Source organism: Rhamphochromis sp. 'chilingali' (assembly GCF_963969265.1).
Source record: "Rhamphochromis sp. 'chilingali' genome assembly, chromosome: 7".
NCBI classification, from domain to species: domain Eukaryota; kingdom Metazoa; phylum Chordata; class Actinopteri; order Cichliformes; family Cichlidae; genus Rhamphochromis; species Rhamphochromis sp. 'chilingali'.
In genome coordinates, this window is record NC_137934.1 from 1,144,984 (window position 1) to 1,164,783 (window position 19,800).

General features: G+C 44.6%; 1 protein-coding gene across 4 annotated transcripts in view; it reads right to left on the reverse strand.

Moving 5' to 3' along the window:
- The window catches only part of fam163ab (family with sequence similarity 163 member Ab), a 47,572-nt gene extending 30,056 nt beyond the window's left edge, over positions 1 to 17,516 (reverse strand). For 3 of the 4 annotated variants that reach the window (XM_080886964.1, XM_080886967.1, XM_080886968.1), the window contains exon 1: positions 857 to 1,317. The gene's annotated coding sequence lies outside the window, so the exon portion shown is untranslated. Of the gene's footprint in view, positions 1 to 856; positions 1,318 to 17,211 lie in introns of those variants that run through there. The other variant, XM_080886966.1, reaches the window with a different exon arrangement.
- Positions 17,517 to 19,800: the final 2,284 nt, after the last annotated feature.

Below are 19,800 nucleotides of genomic sequence, written 5' to 3' on the forward strand. Positions count from 1 at the left end.
CATCCTGTGACTCTGCAGCCTCCATGAGCAACAGCGAGCACCATCAGTTCTCCAGGTTCTGATCAGGCGAATACAAAAAAAACAACCTCGAGTGCAGAAACTCAGAAACCAAAGCAAAGCGAGCACGTTTTTTCTTTGAAACTTTGCTTTGGTAGCAGGACTCTGAGGATTGACTTCCTTTGGATACAGCCTCAAGTGGCCATTTAGGTAAGAGCAGTTATTTGTGATGGATAAATATTTTTCTTCTTTCAGTCCAAAATTCTGCGTCGTATTTTGCAACTTGATTGTACAATGTGGCCATTAAATGGTTGTATCTGTGTCATGTTTAGCATGTAGTACAGTGAAGGACTTTGGGGGGGGGGGGGGATCCCTCTCCGGGGGCCAAACTGAACTTCAGACCCCAGCAGTGACTCTCAGGAACCTTACCTTGTTTCCCCCATCTGTTCAAAAAACACTAACCCCAAGCAGCGAAGTAGCCGTCACTACCTTCATCTACACATCACTGTTTAATTAATTTCATTTAATGAATTGCCAGCAGGCGATCAGAGTAGAATCAAAATGGCAAACACCTCCAGCTGAGCTTCTCCGCCCTCACTTTATCTCCACTGCCCACATTTCACGAAGCATAAAAGAGAAAAAACAGCCTCAATTAGACCTTCTCTGCCAGGTAATGTGACATTTTCATAAACCTAACAGAATAGTGACCCTTCTGAACCCCAATCATTCTAATCACAAACTAAGACCTCTGATTATAAATAAATAAATAAATAATAAATAAATGGATTTTAAATAAATCTATATTTTTGTTGAAAACGTCTTGCTTTGTGCTCACAGTTTCAATTTCAACCACACATACCTGATCTAATTACATGGTCCGCTCGTCAATCTTGGGCCAATCTTGTGGAAACTGACCATGAAAAATCCACCAGCATCCTTATCGCAGCAAGAGGAAGACAGAGAAACGCGGTACATGGGACTGCGGCGGAACTTCTCCGAGGATGAGCCGGAGTCCAGAGCGCGTACAGCCGCCAGGGAAACTAAACACCAGCGGTGTGGAAACCCCAGATTAGAGGTCAAATGCACGGCTGTGAACACAGCCAGAACCGGAGGACACTGAAAAATGGAGCATACTGACGGCGCGGCAACCGGAGGAAACAAACCGATAAGGACGAGGACAACTCCGAGATGAGCGCTTTTTACGCGCATGTAGTGTGTGAAAACGCGTTCACCTCCATTCACAGCGGCGTTATTCTCGGGACTCCAAGAGAGAAAGCAAGCGGCAGGAAGCTTGAAATCACGGAATTTAAACCGGACACATCCAACAAGTGCGGGACGCGAAGGCGAAATGACGCTGCTGGGCGGACTGGGGAGCGATGGGAGGAGAGTCGCCGCCCCACATCACGCAGAACCTCCCTTAAAAAGAAGGCGTGATGTAGTGGGCCTACATTTCAGAGGAATGCCAAAAATATATTTATATATGAGCCAGAATATTACCGTCGAGGTTCCACTTAACTCGATGCCAGTAAAAATGAAGTGGGATGTTTCTGAACTCTGTTTAATCACTGCATAAACTTACAGAGTGCACCATATTCAAAATATTAGTACTGTATCATATTACTGTATGAGTATCACAGTACTGTATGATAGCAGTAGAATTCAACATGCTGATATAGTAGAAGAAAGAAAGTTCAATGATAAAGATAATAACACCAAAAATAGCATGTAGTCATCATTATATGGATACAACCAGGAGACAGGACATATCGACGCTTTCAGCCATACTCATCACCCATAAACTCCTTTAGACTCAACAATACAACCTGGATGTTACCCTGAACGCTGGTTCAGAATGTTCCTATTAGAAAACGAAGGCTGGGTAATGCTACAGTAGAGCCCCCATACACAGACCATTGAGCCACAGTAATTGATTTGCCCTCAATCACTGTTCCTTTAATCTACTTACTGTTGCAGCCAAGTCAACGCCAATAGTGACGGAGAGGGAAGGCCTGGCTGACTAAAAAGGGATGTGCAACAAAACTGAGACACACAGATTAATGCAAGTGAATCCAAGAAGAGCAGGGCAGCGGAAGCTGGGCAGTCTTGCTCCAGGCTCTCAAACTACAGAGGACAAAAACTGCCAAAATCACAAAGCAATAAATGATTAAAATGCATAAAAAATAAAGGCAAGGCAAGTTTATTTATATAGCACAATTCAACAGCAAGTTGATCCAAAGTGCTTTACAGAGACATTAAAAAACAGAAACAAATAAAAAGCAGGATTTAAAATGGGAAAAAAGGAGTAAGTTTTAAAATTTAAGCTTAAAAGTAAAACGGTGCAGATTTGGTGCTTTATTCAAATGCAGCTGAGAACAGGTGAGTCTTCAACCTGGATTTAAATAAACTGAGTGTTTCAGCTGATCCGAGGCTCAATAAATAATAAATAAAGTTTGCATTAAAAAGGTTATGTAATATAATATGATTCTTCTTTTTAGCTTTTAGCTTTGTTTTACTTGTTGACCTCTAAGAAGCTTGGACCTGTTTATTTCTCATCGATACGATTTATTGACGTATTATTTGACTGTATGACTTCCAGCTAAGCTAAGGGACTAGTCCATACGTCACCAAATGGCTGACCTCGGTCCGGATCCGGATCTGGATCTGTCTGGAACGGTAATCAGTGCCAGAAAAAAATTCCCCATGATGCATAAACCCAGAGCTCTGTTTTATCAGTACAGCGTAAAACAGTGGGCGCAGGTAAACCAGTCCTTACGGTAATCGCCTACTGTTTATGGAGTTAGGCAGAAAAGCCAATCAGACATATAGCGTACTGCAGACACAACATAGAGAGGAGCAGACACGCTGTGCTCGGCGGTGAGCGAGTGGACGAATCAGTGTGGGCTCATTCCTCCAAACCTTTATGTCTCACATGCTGTGAAACAGTGGAGCTGTTAAGCGTCTCTATGAAATCAAACACAAGTTTGTTGAAAAGACGCATCCACCAACGCACACATTCATATGTGCACCAATCACGTTCAGACCCAGATTCAAGCTCCTCACGCCGCAGTCACATGATCATTTATCCCACTGAGGGATAGTGGGCGCTCGTTTTAGAAAAAGGCCCGTTTTTCCAATTGCAGATGTGATTTGTTTCTTGAAAAGCTGGCCTCAAATTCCTCTTTAATTGTTTGAAGAAACAATTAGGAAAGGAAAGAAGAAATACGAAGAGAAACGAGACACGTTTTTGGAATAAGCACTTTTGATTGTATTATTATGAAGAAGAATATGTTTATTATTTGTAATGAAGGCCTGGAGTTCACTCTGTTAGCCATGTGTGTCTTAATCAGAACAAAAAATAAATATCACTGTGATGAAGTGGAAATATACAACCATGATTTGATTGACATGGGATGAAACTGAGATCTGGACCTTGTTGTGAATGAAATCTTAGTGATCGAACCTACTGGGACTAGTCCTTCTTCTAAGTGTAGACAGCTACGTCAGTGCTGTGGGAACAGAATCAGTATAGGAAAGCATCCATCCATCCCTCATCCATCCATCCCTCATCCTCCCATCCATCCATCCTCCCATCCATCCATACTCCCTCCATCCTCCCATCCATCCATCCGTCCATCCTCCCATCCTCTTCCTTATCAGGGTCAAGTTTAAAAAGTAGCAAAAACAAATACATTAGTCTGACCACTTAATGCTTTATTGCAACTATAATCACTCAATTTTACAAGCTGACATCTGTTGCAAGGCTTGTATTGAGTATATTTTATTTCTGAACATCTCATAGTCCTCCGTCTTCTCATCTTTGGCTACTCGCCTCACTTACACAGTAAGACGTGGCTGACGAGGTACTTTGGGGTTGTGAACTGTGAAATGTTGGAAACACAATCAGGAAAACTTTGTCTGAAATATCAGTTTCTTGTGATGATACTCACAGTAGCTCATGGTTACACATCTGAGATAAAACTGCAGGGACAGCTTGTCGTGCAGCTCAGTACCGGATCTGCGTTCAGTCGACCAGGTAACCTTTACTGCCACAGAAAGTGATTTTTCTTTTAGTTACCCAAAATTACAGAAAAAGACTGGGAGATGAAAACAAGCAGATCCTTTTAGTGAAAATACCACTGGTACAAAGTCAGTGTGTGCTAAAAACATTCAGGGAACAAAAGGAATTCAAGACAATAAAAGAAAGAGTCTGACATCTTAGAAGATTTAGAGGATTGAGAGACCGGTAACACCTTGCTACCACTCTCATGTCTGTATGCTAGACATGAATCTGCAGAGAACACGTCTAGCTTTGCTTCAAATAAAGACCTACTGTCATGGTTGGCTGTGTGGCAGGCGGGCAAGCAGGAGTGGTGGATCCAAAATGCAGGAATCAGACACAGAAGTTCAACTTAAAGCGCAGCTTTAATGCTGGAAAACCTCTTACTAACTAAACTCACCAAAAGACAAACAAAAACGCTGGTGGACTAAAACACTGAAGCACAAAACACTGAACTGGAAACAAAACACTGGCAACACGGAGGCAAAACACACACAGCTTGTTGAGGGTACGACGCAACACTGACTCAGAGAAACACAGGGACTAAATACACTGGGAAGTAACGAGGAGAATGAGACACAGAAGGAGAGCACAGCTGGGGGAAATTAGAACTGACGAGACAAGCAAAGCAGGACACATTCACATAAGACACGGACCTTCAAAGTAAAACAGGAAGGATCACACAGAGACGCGAACTTGACACAGTGGAGACAGCAACTAAGAAACACAGAGACATAAACCATAAGGCAGAGGACTCTAAGAACCGAGAGACACAGAGGGGAACTCAAACATGCAGACACAGACTACACAGAACAGAGGGGACATAGAGAAACATGAAGGGCAAGGGATCGAAACTAGAAACTCACACCAAGTACAATAATACAAAAATCACAAAGAACTAAAACGCTGGGTCAGGAGACCCAGGACCCTGACAGTACCCTCCCCCCAAGGGCTGGCTCCCGACAGCCCAACACAAGAAAACGAAAAAAAAAAACCCAAAAACCGCCCAAAACAGAAAACAACCCGACCAGGGCGGGCGGCGGGGGCCCAGGAAGGAGGGCACGAAACAAAAACACCAAAGCACAAGAAAGCCCCAAAACAAAACACGAGCCCAGAAAAAAGAACAATGCAGGGGGCTGGCCAGGGGGCCGACAGCACAGGAGTCCAAACAGGTCAGGGGGCCGGCCGTGCGGAAGCCAACGGCGGCGACGAAGGAGACGACGGAGCAGTGCAGGGGGCCGACCACGCGGAAGGCAGCGGCAGCGACGAAGGAGACGACGGAGCAGTTCAGGGGGCCGGCCGCGCGGAAGGCAGCGGCGGCGCCCCAGTGTCAAGCGTACTGGCTGAGGCCCGGTGGGCACAGGACCAGGCGGGGCAGGACCAGACGACGGCGGGGCCGGACCAGGCGAAGCACAGGCAGAAGCTGGACCAGGCGTGGATGAAGACACGGAGGCTGGGCCTGGCGAGGCTGAAGACACGGAGGCTGGACCAGACGAGGCCGAAGGCTCTGATGAGGCTGGACCAGGCGAAGCACAGGCTGAAGCCGGACCAGGCGAGGACGAAGACTCGGATGAAGCTGGACCAGGCGAGGACGAAGACGAAGACTCGGATGAAGCTGGACCAGGCGACGACGAGGCGGCCGCAGGTGGCGGCTGGACAGGCTCCTCGGGCCCTCCAGCGGAGACAGGAGGCTGAACGGGCCCCTCGGACCCTCCAGCGGAGACAGGAGGCTGAACGGGCCCCTCGGACCCTCCAGCCGACGAGGCATGAGGCTGGTGTGGTTCTCCGGAACCGCCAGCTGACGAGGAGGGCTGCTGGACGGGCTCCTCGGGCCCCCCAGCGGAAACAGGAAACAAAGGCCGGAGCGGTCCGTCGGACCCTCCAGCGGAGACACGAGACGAAGGCCGGAGCGGTCCCTCGGACCCTCCAGCGGAGACACGAGACGAAGGCTGGACGGGCCCCTTGGACCCTCCAGCAGAAGCCATCACAAAGCCAGCAGGCATGGAGTCCACTGGCAGACATGAAGGAAATGGGTGCTGTGCTGAGCACTGGCCCTGCTCAGACAGCACTGACACGGGGCACTTCCCAGGTGGCTGCTTAAACTCCAGGGGTCCAGCATCAGCTGAGGACTGGGACCTAGCCTCTGGGGAAGCCCTGGAGCGGCAAACAGTGCCAATGGCGGCTGAACCATGAAAAGCACCTTGAGTAGGACTTAGGCTTTCTCCCTGCATGGAGTGAACGAGTGGAACCGGTAATGCTGGAGCCAGAGCTACTGGGGCCTGCGCTACAGGCGGCACTGGAGCTACTGGAGACTGGGCTGCGAGTGGCTGCGGGGGAGCTAACTGGGCTGCGAGTGGCTGCGGGGGAGCTAACTGGGCTGCGAGTGGCTGCGGGGGAGCTAACTGGGCTGCGAGTGGCTGCGGGGGAGCTAACTGGGCTGCGAGTGGCTGCGGGGGAGCTAACTGGGCTGAGAGTGGCTGCGGGGGAGCTAACTGGGCTGAGAGTGGCTGCGGGGGAGCTAACTGGGCTGAGAGTGGCTGCGGGGGAGCTAACTGGGCTGAGAGTGGCTGCGGGGGAGCTAACTGGGCTGAGAGTGGCTGCGGGGGAGCTAACTGGGCTGAGAGTGGCTGCGGGGGAGCTAACTGGGCTGAGAGTGGCTGCGGGGGAGCTAACTGGGCTGAGAGTGGCTGCGGGGGAGCTAACTGGGCTGAGAGTGGCTGCGGGGGAGCTAACTGGGCTGAGAGTGGCTGCTGAGCAGGCGACACTGGGAGCTGAGCTGCTGGAGACACAGGTGACACTGGTGTACTGGGGTGAAGGCAACGAGGATGCAGTCCCTCTCTTAAGGGAGGATGGAATGATTTAGTGATAAAGCTTGATGGGAACAGATGCTGATGCTGAGAATACCAGGCAGCGAGGGCTTCCAGGAGGGTAGCTGACTCTACCTTGCCTGGACCGCCCATGCCAAACAGTTCGAAGCAAATCCTGGCTCTCAGAGCTGTTATTAATTGTTTTAATCCGTTAATGTCCAAAAAACCAGCTGTGCAGAGGGTGGAAGACAAAAAGTTGTCGAAAAAGACCACCTGAAGGAGTCTCTTGGGGGTGTCCTCAGCGTGGATTACCTCCCAGCAGTAATTCCACAACTGCGCGAGATACTGAGACCGTGAGTCCGCAGGATCCATTTGATGGTTGCGTCGTTCTGTCATGGTTGGCTGTGTGGCAGGCGGGCAAGCAGGAGTGGTGGATCCAAAATGCAGGACTCAGACACAGAAGTTCAACTTAAAGCGCAGCTTTAATGCTGGAAAACCTCTTACTAACTAAACTCACCAAAAGACAAACAAAAATGCTGGTGGACTAAAACACTGAAGCACAAAACACTGAACTGGAACTGGAAACAAAACACTGGCAACACGGAGGCAAAACACACACAGCTTGTTGAGGGTACGACGCAACACTGACTCAGAGAAACACAGGGACTAAATACACTGGGAAGTAACGAGGAGAATGAGACACAGAAGGAGAGCACAGCTGGGGGAAATTAGAACTGACGAGACAAGCAAAGCAGGACACATTCACATAAGACACGGACCTTCAAAGTAAAACAGGAAGGATCACACAGAGACGCGAACTTGACACAGTGGAGACAGCAACTAAGAAACACAGAGACATAAACCATAAGGCAGAGGACTCTAAGAACCGAGAGACACAGAGGGGAACTCAAACATGCAGACACAGACTACACAGAACAGAGGGGACATAGAGAAACATGAAGGGCAAGGGATCGAAACTAGAAACTCACACCAAGTACAATAATACAAAAATCACAAAGAACTAAAACGCTGGGTCAGGAGACCCAGGACCCTGACACCTACAACCAAAGTAAACATCTATCCTGACTTTAGCCAAAGGCAAAAGAACAATGACCCACCACATCTTATTCTCATTAATTATCTTACTAGGTTGGGTTTTTTGCAAACACAAAAGTGTAAACACAAGTTATTGTTTTTCAGAACAGTAATCTGTTTCTTTGATCCACCACTATGACAAAAACTGAAATGTCTTTAATCAAGATATTAATCCATAAGAGCCCAGACACATTTTACAGGAAAACTCTGGGAGAGTCAAAGTTGAAACTTTAACAGGAACTTTCCTCTGTGTGTAAAGGAGCGTAGACACCTGTGTGGCCGTGGTTGTATGGATTAAAGATGCTCATTCAGTAAAACTAGAGTCGCCTCAAGGATACGGTTCAAAACCTTTAGTCACTGCTTTAAATGTTCTCTGGAAAGAAATGCATACCTGTTCAGACTTGGGAGAGTGGGGGACCTTACAAACGACCACAAAAACAAGGACATGGGTTTAGACCGCTCCTGTAAATGCACGCCACACCAGTCTGTGCAAAAACTGTGTATCTGAAATGTAAAAGAGAAAGAGAGCATCCAGAGCAAGCTAGAGCTGTTTGATTTAACTGACAGTATTGACTCTGGGGGAGGTGCAGACACAAGATTTGAGTTTCACATTGCTGGATCAGTCAGCAGTGACCTTCCCTCATTACATCCAGGACGTTACTCCGTATTACAGTATTATATTTTAGTCAGAGGAGGGGACTAGATGATAGAATAGGCAGAAGGGTCTGAGATCACAGAGGGCAGACAATGTAACACACATATACTGCTGTGGCAAAAAGGGGGGAAAGTTGTGTAAGTATAGACATGTGCTGGTTGACATGATTAACCCTAACCTGAAAATCTGGCTAGTAGTTTCTGAAGCATATATATCCTATTTTGGTGACTGATATAAATATGAGTTACAGCAGATGTGTTAAACAATGGCTTGTTGCAGTTAATCAAGCAGTCAGTCAGACAAGATATCCATCACAGCCAGAGCTTTATAACTCATGTCTGACCTGCGCCGTCTGATGGACTGATGGGTTATGGGGAGTGCACTGTAGAAACACAATGCAATGGATACTGGGCAGCAAAGCTGGGCACTGACGAGGTACCGGCATTTAAAATCAAAATAAAACCAAGTAAGAGCTAAAGTAGCTATCACCTGGCTAGGTGTTTGGGTGTGTGTGCAGCATCTCTATAGCAACCTGGCTCACAGTGTGCCGTGAGAGTGGAGACCATAGAAAAGCAAGCCAGGAAGCTCCCACTGCACACTTTTGGTGCTGATGTTAATGTCAGAGGAGGTTTGGAACACATCAGCATCTGGCATCTCCGCCGTGAAGCTTCATGTGCTCTGCTGCGTCAAGGGCGAAATAGTGTGGTTTCCAAACCCTTCCAGCGTGTAATAATACCACAGCTGATGGTTTAGTGTCCAGGAAAAACTGACTGTTACATTAAATTCAGTGTAAATGTTTGTAAAGGCACCTTGCATGGGGTGGAAGACAAAATGTGTGGACTAATAGTTTTGTCCATATCATCTAAAGTTTTCTATATGAAAAGACTTTTTAAGAAAAAGGTCACAAAGTTCCCCTTCCACCACTAAAATCTCTACAAAGGTGCATTTTAGCAGAGTCTTTGTGAAGGTTCTCAGTCATCCAGCTCATCGTAGCCCAAGGAGTTTGGAAAGAAAAGCGTCTGGACTTCTTTAAGTTGCTTGAAGACGTTTCACCTCTCATCTGAGAAGCTTCTTCAGTTCTAAGGTCAAATGGTGGAGAGTCCCAGATTTAAGCCCATGGGGGGACACCCCCCCTCCCCCCCATGGGGGGAGTGACTTCAGAAAATCAGATGATAGGGTGGGGCTAGGTTTCACAGCGGGTTCACCTGAAACCTTGGTTGATTGTGACCTACACCCATTTTCACACCTTGGCTCATGTGATTAGGTAGAGGATCAACAGGGGGTTCATATCCCTCTTGGGGGGGGAAACTCCCACAGGGCTTAAATCTGGGACTCTCCACCATTTGACCCTAGAACTGAAGAAGCTTCTCAGATGAGAGGTGAAACGTCTTCAAGCAACTTAAAGAAGTCCAGACGCTTTTCTTTCCAAACTGTTGAACAGTTAACTAATTGATTTGTTAGTAAATGAATTTAGTGCAAATTAAAGTTTAATTACTTTGGAATAATGTGTTGAATTAAATGCAGGCCCTGCATATCAAGATGAAAATATCATCCAACTGACTGAAGCACAGTAAATGCTTTGAGGCTGCTTTGCTGCCACTGGGACCGGAGAGCTTGCATGAAAAGTGAATTCCCAAATTAATTTATGTCAGAGTGGCTGATCACCAGCTAGACATCAAAGTAAATCTGCTAAAGAAGCCTTTCAAACACAGAGAAGCTGCTCTGCAAAAGCAGCGCGATGCGAATGCTTAATTCACATGTTCAAGAACTGGACAGGAGGCTTGAATTTGTCTATATTTGTAGACAAAAATCAAAATGACCAGAGTTTCCAGACTGTACTGTTTGTGTCATTTGATGAACTTAATAAATCCACAGTGCTGTGTGTATTTTCCTCACTGTGGTGCTGGGTTTTATCTAGCTGTTGATATTCAGTATTAATAACTTTCACAACAGTTACTGCATTTCAGTTTCCTCTGTCCGTGCATACATGAACAAAACGGATCAGAGGCAGATAGAAGGAACATGCAGGACAGAAACGGTGCGAGAAAAGAGACGAGACCAGGTTAGAAGTAGAAGTACAATATGGGCAGAAGACAGAGGAGGAGAAACGGAAAGAAGAGAGGAGGCGACAAGAAGAGGAGAGCCCTGTGGGCGATGATAGATCATGACTAAGCATTACACTGTTGGCTGTAAGTGAAGCCATTCATCAGGTGACCTGCAGCGATGCCTGCTCTTCATTCAGTGCTGATTTTCCAAAGTTAACATCAGTATCTATTTATACTAAAGTGCAGATGAAACAAATCACAGGAAATAAACAGCGTATACAGTACAAGATCAGTACCTAGCATTAATACAAGAAGTACAATCTTACTGAAGTACTTCACAGACCTGTTTGCTACACTTGTATCCATGAAATCCTTCACTTTTACTGCGGAAACTTCGATTCTTACCTAATCTGCTCGTTATCCCAAACATCCTAGCTGCTCTACAGTGAACAGACCATGACATAATAAGATAATAAGATTAGAACTGCTCAAATACAGTGAAAGCACTCTTGCTGCGTGCTTTGACTGACAGGTGACAGGTGTGGTTTGCCTCAAAGAAAACCATAGACTGTAAAGGTGGACATCACCCAGTGGTTGTAGATTCTGCGTTACATGTTTGTGTGGCACCATGTTGGTTTTTCACACCTCATGTGACTTATATGGCGTATTGGCTAGCACTTACCTAGCTTGCTTAGCCAGTTGCATTAATAAAATGTACAGGTGCAACTCAAGGACACAGGTATTGGCTAATTAGTTCTGAGAAATGGACTGATACAACACTAAAATCTCACTCATCAAAAGTGTGAACTGCAGCCTCAGTTTCCGGTTCTCAGTTGACAGGAGTGGCACCCACTGTGGTCTTTGTTGCTGTAGCTAATCTGCTTCAAGGTTGGACGTGTTGTGCATTCAGAGATGCTCTACTGCATGTAACATGTGGTGATTTGAGTTACTGTTACCTGCTTATGAGCTCAAAGCAGTCTCCTCTGACCTCAGTGAGGCATCTTCACCCAGAGAAACACCTCTCACTGGATAGTTTCTTTTTTGGACCACTTCCTGTAAAACCAAGAAATGCTCCTGTGGGAAAATCCCAGCAGATCAGCAGTTTCTGAAATTCTCAGACCAGCTGCTCTGGCACCAACAGTCATGCTATGTTCAACTAAACCACCTCTCTTCCCCTTATGACGCTCAGCTTTCAGCAGGTTTGATCGTGTCTAGGTTCTTGAATGCACCGAGTTGCTGTCATGTGATATTTGCATTACGAAAATGTGAATCTAACAAGGTGACAGATGAGTCTATATAGTTATGTGTCCTGACGGTATAAAGCAGAGGTACAGGTGCATTAAAACCTGGATGACCAGGAGGCAACATCTCTGACTGTGAGGAGGAACTCCGTTGTTTTGGAGTCAATGTGAAAACATTACAGATGGGTTTATGGTCTTGACTTCTTGTTTGAGGTCTTATCCAATATAACAAATGTGGTGCAGTTTAGGGTGAAACAGACATCCAGGGCAAAGGTGGACAAACTGGATATTTTCCCTGTTGTATAAACCCAGTCTTCATGGCCCAGCATGTTATGTTCATAGAACAGAGAACGTTGTCTTTGCTGTGTTTGTGTCACTGTGAAACTAAGAAAGCAGCATTAGCCCATCACATTTAATTGTTGTGCTCAAGTTGTCCAACAGTGTTGGTCAAGTTACTTGAAAAAAGTAATTAGTTACTAATTACTGATTATGTCACCAAAAAGTAATCCCATTACTTTACTGATTACTTATTTTCGAAAGCAATTACTTACTTAATTTTCAAAAACATGACACACAACCTGAATACATAATGAAGCACAGACCTTTCAGCCCAGTTCTATTTCTTTGCATAATCCATCAAATGAAAAAGTTTCTTTTTAAAACGTATTTTATTCATTTTAATTTTTAACTTCATGCATCAAGCAAAATGAAATTATATGCAACAGTCTTTCAATATCTCCTGCATATTCCAGCATATACAATAAAATCATGTTTTGTGTTTACACTCTTTCAAATAGACGCAAGTAAAACACAGCAAAAATAACTCAAATCAAAGACTCGGCAGCTCTTAAATCTATTGTCAGCTGTTTAGCAGGAGTGGGGCGGGTGGAGGTTTGCCCACAGCGACATGTCAGTGGGGGGATCCGGGGGTTTCTCTGTGAATGTCACGTTCCCGTGGCAGCGTGCTCGCTGCTCGCTCAGATTTCAAGTTAAATTTTTGGCTGTAGAAAGAAGTTTTCTTCCCACGCAGAGTGTACAGTGGACGCTAATGTTTTTGTCACTTTGACAGAATCAAGCTCAAAGTAATGTGATTACTTCCACACTAAACGCTGCATGCTCGTACTCTCTCTGCACTCCATATTATCCATTGTTGATCTGCACACGTCTGTCGCTGCCACGAACGTCGCACGCTCATACGTCACTTTCATGAGACGCTCACACAAACAACATCATGGTTTAGTAACGCAGCGTGCTTATGGGAAAGTAACCGTAATCTAATTACTTTTTGCAATAGTAATCCCTTACATTACTAGTTGCTTGAAAAAGTAATCGGATTACAGTAAGATGTTACTTGTAATGCGTTACTGCGCATCTCTGATGTCCAAGCCACTGTTATTTTACCGCATGTGCAAACCCTGCGTGCCGTAGGTGAAGCTATAATAAATGAATAAAGCTTCAGATGATGAGGATGATCCGCCCCCTCACATCCAGCTTCATCCTTCGAGCTATTCCCGCTGCTCCGTTCTCTCTGTCACTTCCACTTTCCCACGCTGTCAGATTCCCCTCATTCAATTTCATCATGTCTGCTGTGGTTTAACGAGCCCCCGTTCTTTAAAAATTCATTGCCTTTGTGTCTTTCTGCCTTTCAGACCTTCTTCCCTAAAGCCGCCTGCAGCACACATTCACCTCCGCCTCACCGTCCGCGGCCAGGTCTTTCCCTGCGAGTCTCAAACAGCTGCTAACTCCGCTCCAAAACCACCGTCGTTTACACGCCAGGGTCCTGTCCTCATTCCTGTCATCAGTGGGGACTCTGCTCTAATGTTTGATCAGAGTGTAATCACCAGAGTATTTCATTGCTTAGCCTTAAATCTGCAAATATTATTCTTTCCTTCTCAGATTCGAGATTCTTAATGTCCGTCTGGAAAAAGCTAAATACTATAGCTTAATGCAACAAACGCCTATTGCAGCTGTTTAAGACAGAATACGGGTGAACTGGAGCCTGTTCATCCCAGATATGTTGTACAGCTGAGGGGCTTTTGTTGTACAAATCCAGTCTAAAGCACCAAAGGGACTTTCGGTGGAATGAGCAGAGAGGGGTTTAGCTATAGAGATTTACAGTTCTTACTGAAGGACAAACTTACTCCTCACAGAAGAATATAGCATTTTCTACCTTGTGGGCATATTGCCACACCATCTTTTATGAAATGTCAGTTTTTCTGTTTGTTTTTTCCAAGTTAGTGAGTAACCGTTGCTTCAGGTGGATTTAAAAAAAAGAAAAGAAAAAAAAAAAAGGTAAATCATAAAAAACAGAAGAGGAAATGAGGAAAATACGACCTGGAAAACAAGACAAGCAGCAGACAGTGAAAGATGTCTATGAGGGCAAACAATACGCGGTGATGGTGCATATTGTGTCTGTTGTCACTGAGCGTGGCAGCTTGATGCATCGCACTGCTGGGCCAAATACAATTCTGCGAGTGCGACCAGTCTGCCATATCTGCATATCAATTATTTGTGGCTGCCATAAATACAGTTTAATGGAACTGTCAGTGTGTGCCATTGCATATTAACTGAGCCTGGAGCTCAGCTGCAGCTGGTTGCTGCTGGCAAACAATCCTGGACACATCTGCATCCAGGTGGAGAACAGCAGGAAGTGCGGCACCTCATTTAAGGGAGCTGTACTGACTTGAATATAGATAATGGGGAGGGGCTGAAAAGATTGGTTTTCTTAATAATTATCAGAATTTTATTATGAACAACTTCACATGCATAAGAACTTGAGTGACAGCCCATTCTTAACCTCCTAGGACCTGCCGTCCACATGTGTGGACGTCACATTTTGGGTTATTTAGACCAAAATACTAAATCTTGCTCTACAATGGCCTGATATCCACTTACCAGGACATTATATTGCAACTGTTCTATCAAAATTTTAAAAGAATATCCTCATATGTGGCTCTCATTTTCCTTACGAACAAAAATTATGTAAAAAAAAAAAAAAATCTGGTACTTCTTTGTTTTTACATTCATCAGGTCCCAATCAGCCCAAATATCAAAGAGAAATTAAAAATGCTGCTGTGGAAGAGTTCGGGTCTCAGGAGGTTAATCCATAGGGTTTAACTCTTTACAGCCGTAACAGCTTCAACAGTTGTGTGAAGGGTTTCCACAAAGTTTAGGAGTGCTCTTCCTATTTCCCCCTGGATGTCTTTAAGGTTTCCACGTCTTTGACATAGGAGAGGTCAGGGCTGATCGTTTAAGAAAAGGTGTATGGTTGTGTGCTTCTGTAAATAAAAGTATTGTATAAAACAAAAGATAAACTGTGAGGAAACTGATTTTAAAGCCATAACTATACTGCCATACAGAGTACTAAATATTCAACACATCCATATTCCAGCGTACACCACATTAGCAGATTTGACCATAACATGAAGATATGGAGAGGAGCTTTTGAAGCTAGTAAGAAAAGACGTGCTGAGAAAGAGCAAAACAGCTGTGATGTTCGCTTTGAGAGTGTGGACAAGTACAGCGAAGGAGAAAGTGCTGCACGGTGTCCTAATGCATGTAGAAAAAAACATATGATCAAGTGTCAAGAGAGCAACTGTGGAGCTGCAGAAGAGTCTGAGGAGGAGGTGCAGGGCATGCATGAGGACAATGAGACAGGTGTGTGGTCTGCTGCCACAATCTGCAGTGAGAGTAGGTGGCAGGTTGGAGGAGAGGCTGAAGAGGTGGAGGTATCACAGCCAGAGAAAGGGAGTTTCTACTATTAGAACTTCCCTGGTTTTACTAATGTTATTAGTTTTTAAAGATGATTTTCTGTGTTTAATCAATCGGCATACTTAAACCTGGACCAATCACAGTACACCTACTTGCCTCACAGCTTCTCTTATGTTAAAAAAGTTCCAAATGCAGTTGTAGCTCAAAAAAAAAAAAAGTCCCTAAAAATGGAGCACTGCTTTATAATGTTACCTGATTCCTGCACCAGAATTATGAAAGAGCACCCATGTTCCAAAAACACCTATATAAAGCTTATAGCTGCTGCTATGTATCTGAGGGATTAGCAGGAGATTGATGGTTCTCCCCTGTATTCCTCCAGCGGTCCTAAAATTAATACGAGTGATAAGAATTTTGGCACAGGAATTAAAATAGAGGCGCTCCTCTTCTGGAAAACATCCTTCAGCGTATGAGTGTGACTCAGTACACCCTCATTTACACACTGAATGCACTGTACATGCACACAGGAGCTGCTCACACACTAATCTACACGCTTGCATACATTAAAATGCAGCACCGCTCACCATATAACAGAGTAAGAGACCTGAGAACATAGGAAATACTAGTCAGGTGGTCGGCTGAGATAAGCTTGTGGTCTTTTTGATTTGGCAGTAAATCAACTGACTGCAGGTGGCAATAATGCACAGAGGTCAGCACCGAGGCCTCACAGTCAACTTGGGGTTTTTTGCAGTCACTGAGTTGACCGCAAACCCGTCTGTATACCAACATGTTCTAGAGTCAAATGTGTGAAAGCTAAGCGTGGCCCAAACTGGGTCGCGCAACAGATAGAAAAGAATCAACAGTCCATTCAAAGAGCAGACCTCAACCTGAGTTAAATGATGTGACGGATGCTTAAAAAAAAAAAAAAAAAAAAGAAGCTGTGCTCATGCAGTTGTTGCAGGTCTGAGAGTCTACGGCAGGGGTGGGAACTCCAGGCCTCGAGGGCCGGTGTCCTGCAGGTTTTAGATCTCACCCTGGGTCTACACACCTGAATCACATGATTAGTTCATTACCAGGCCTCTGGAGAACTTCAAGACATGTTGAGGAGGTCAATTAGCCATTTAAATAAGCTGTGTTGGATCAAGGACACATCTAAAACCTGCAGGACACCGGCCCTCGAGGCCTTGGATTGCCTACCCCTGGTCTATGGTGAATGTGATGTTAAACGCCCATGTAGAAAGGACGGCACTGTGACAACGGACTTGCTCCTACTCTGGGTTCCCTCTTTATTCTGGTACGAAGACAACAGCACCTAGTCATCATCGACAGTGTGTTCTTAGTTAACAAAAGACTAATATACATTCCTACAATACAACGCTGTCAAAGTCTTTCTTTAAAAGTTCTAGCTGAAACCAAATGTGCGATCATATAGTAGCAGTATTTTTATTTTTTCCATCCTTGTGCTAACCGAGGTGAGAGCTGTTATTTCTACTTTTTTCTTAAACAACAACAATAAAATAAAAAACAAATTTCTCATCTAAAACAAACACCATTGTTTATCGTTTTTGTACAACAACATCAAGTAAAAATGCGTAACAGCACCTACCTGTACAAAGATAACAGCACGCAGTCATCATCCTGTTACAAAACTGCAACGTTCGGGTCTGTTAACAAGCAACAGTTACAGTCTCATAGTGTTCGAGCTGGGTGGAGCCAGACAGCGCCCTCTAGCTATCTAGCTTAGCATGCTAACCAAAAATGCTACTGGTGAATAAAGTTAGTATTAATGCACCAAAATGCCTGTAACTTTCAGTGTACATGCTAGTACTGCTTACAATAAAAATACATGTTAACAGTTACCTCTGTGAGAGTGTTTTTACTAATGAGCATGCATTATTTTCCTTTGCTGAGACAGCTACTGCGCAGCTATTTGGAACCTTAATGCAGTTGCAGTATTTGTCCACAAGGTGACTCCAACTATTCACAAAGCACATTAATTTTGAGGAACTTCATTGTTAAGCTTTTTGAACTCTGTTACACTCACAAATATGAATAAACTGAACCAACATTGTCAAGAAGAATATGGCAAAATTCCTCCACAACTGATAAACGCTGGTAGTCACACAGGAAACGAGCACACCTTGTTTTTTGTTGAAGCAAGGAAAGCATAACATGCAGGAAACAGTCATGGATGGGCCCCCGCTGGTCTGTTTTCTGCTTCGGCCTTCCAACTCTCCCTGAGTCTAGGTTGCAGACCTGTTGCACATCAATCTCATCCTCAACCAGCACTCAAGGACCAGCTCCAACAACCAGTCTCTGCCAGACCGTTTGTTTCATTAGAGTGGTAATCAGGCTCCTTCAAGACTCCCCAGCATTTTGGCAAGATTAGCCTAACATATCTGTGTGGCTGAAGAGTGGCTTACTCTTCCTGTTCCCTTTAAGCAGGTCCAGAGGTCACTGCATCTGCTCCTCTGAATTGCCAACCTCCTTTGACTCCATTTACAGATGAAAACAAGTGAGACAAACAAGTAAGCCTCGTCACCTTGACTCACCTATCTCTCCTCTCTCAGTAACCCCTGCTGTCATCTCGCCTACATGCTCATTGTTATTCAGTAAATCAGTCAAACTTTGAATTTTGTCTGCCTTGGGTCTTGCTTCAGAGCATCGGCGTAACTTTGTGCTGAACATTGGGTGGGGTCACCTGTCTCTGTCCAAATAAATAAATAAATCTGGCTAAATTCCCAGATGATGAAACGTGCACCTACTTTGCTGGTAATACCTGAAATGAGTAAAGAAAATCAACAGCCTATTTATGCAAGATAATTCATAATTTTATTGGGGGGGGTCATAACCCCACAAACTCCCTGCAAATTACACCCCTGCTTCAGAGTCTGCTTTGCTTAATTTTTTCCAGTAAATAATGACATGTATTGTTGTTCATCTGATGCCTGGTATGGATTAGATCATTTTTATTATGACCTGTTAAATAAAACAAAACTGACACAGAATACAGTCTTTTCTTTTATAAAAACCATGATTGTAAATCTCACATATTAGAAAAATAAAGGAGAAAATCAGTTTTTCTTTCCATGGAGAGGCTCAGTCTATGAAACTGGTCAAACTCTGGATGTAAAATGTGGAGACAGACAACTAAATTATCAACAACTTTGCCTTTGCTTGGTCTAATTACTGAACCGAAAGCCTGTGAAACAACAGTTTTCTTTAGCCGGTCTGGTTTGGGGTTTTGCCTGTAAAGCGAAGCCATCAGATCTTCATGTTCATTCAGCACAGGGATGCTGTGCTGCTGTCGGCTGCTAATTCAGCTGCAACCACATTACTCTCCTTCCTAATAAGGTTTACTGAGGGTCTGTCTTCCCAAGCTGCACCCTCCTCCACCCTCACAAACATCATAATGGAGCCTGACACACGCATGTGCCTTTGCTTTTTGCAGTGTGCTCTAGTTAATGAGTGTTGTGCGTGCGATTATGTGCGTACAGAAAGATTTCAGAGTGAAGGCAAATGTTTGTCTGTTTGAAATGTGTCATCAAATGCTGAGCTTCATGCAGAAAGCTGAGTCGTGTTGGCAACATTAAACTGGAGCTAATGTCTACAAAACCTGTATCATGTTTAACGGAGGTTCTAAGTTCCACATCTGTGTTATTAAAGCAGAAAATACTTGTGTGTGTGTTTATAAATTATGTAGGTTAATAATTTCTCCTGATTTTGTTTGACTGAGATGAGCCACTCTCATTAGGAGCCTCTTACAAGGATAATTTGGTAAGCCAGTAAAGGTCAGGAAGCCCAGCAGGATGCAGACAGTGATCAAGAACTCTACGCTCTGCTTTGACCTTCATACGTCTGGCCACATTTTGGCAGGCAAGCTCTAGCTTCTCCCCTCGGTTTCAGAAGGATACATGTGGTTCATTATTAGCTCCTTTCCTGCTCTTGCTGAAAATCAAGTTCTGTGCTGTTAGCCAAGATGCAGTTAATTTTATTGACACAACTATTGTCTTTGATCAGTGCAATGCCCTCACTTATAAGGATCATTAATGTTAGAGATGATTTATCATCATTGCCCCTGTGCTAATCTTTTAGTCCTCGGTCATTTCTATGCATTGCTAAACAGGTTTTGGGTGCTCTGCATTCAGAGTCATATACAAAGCTGCACACGGGCACAGTCCAGATAAAATGTTTA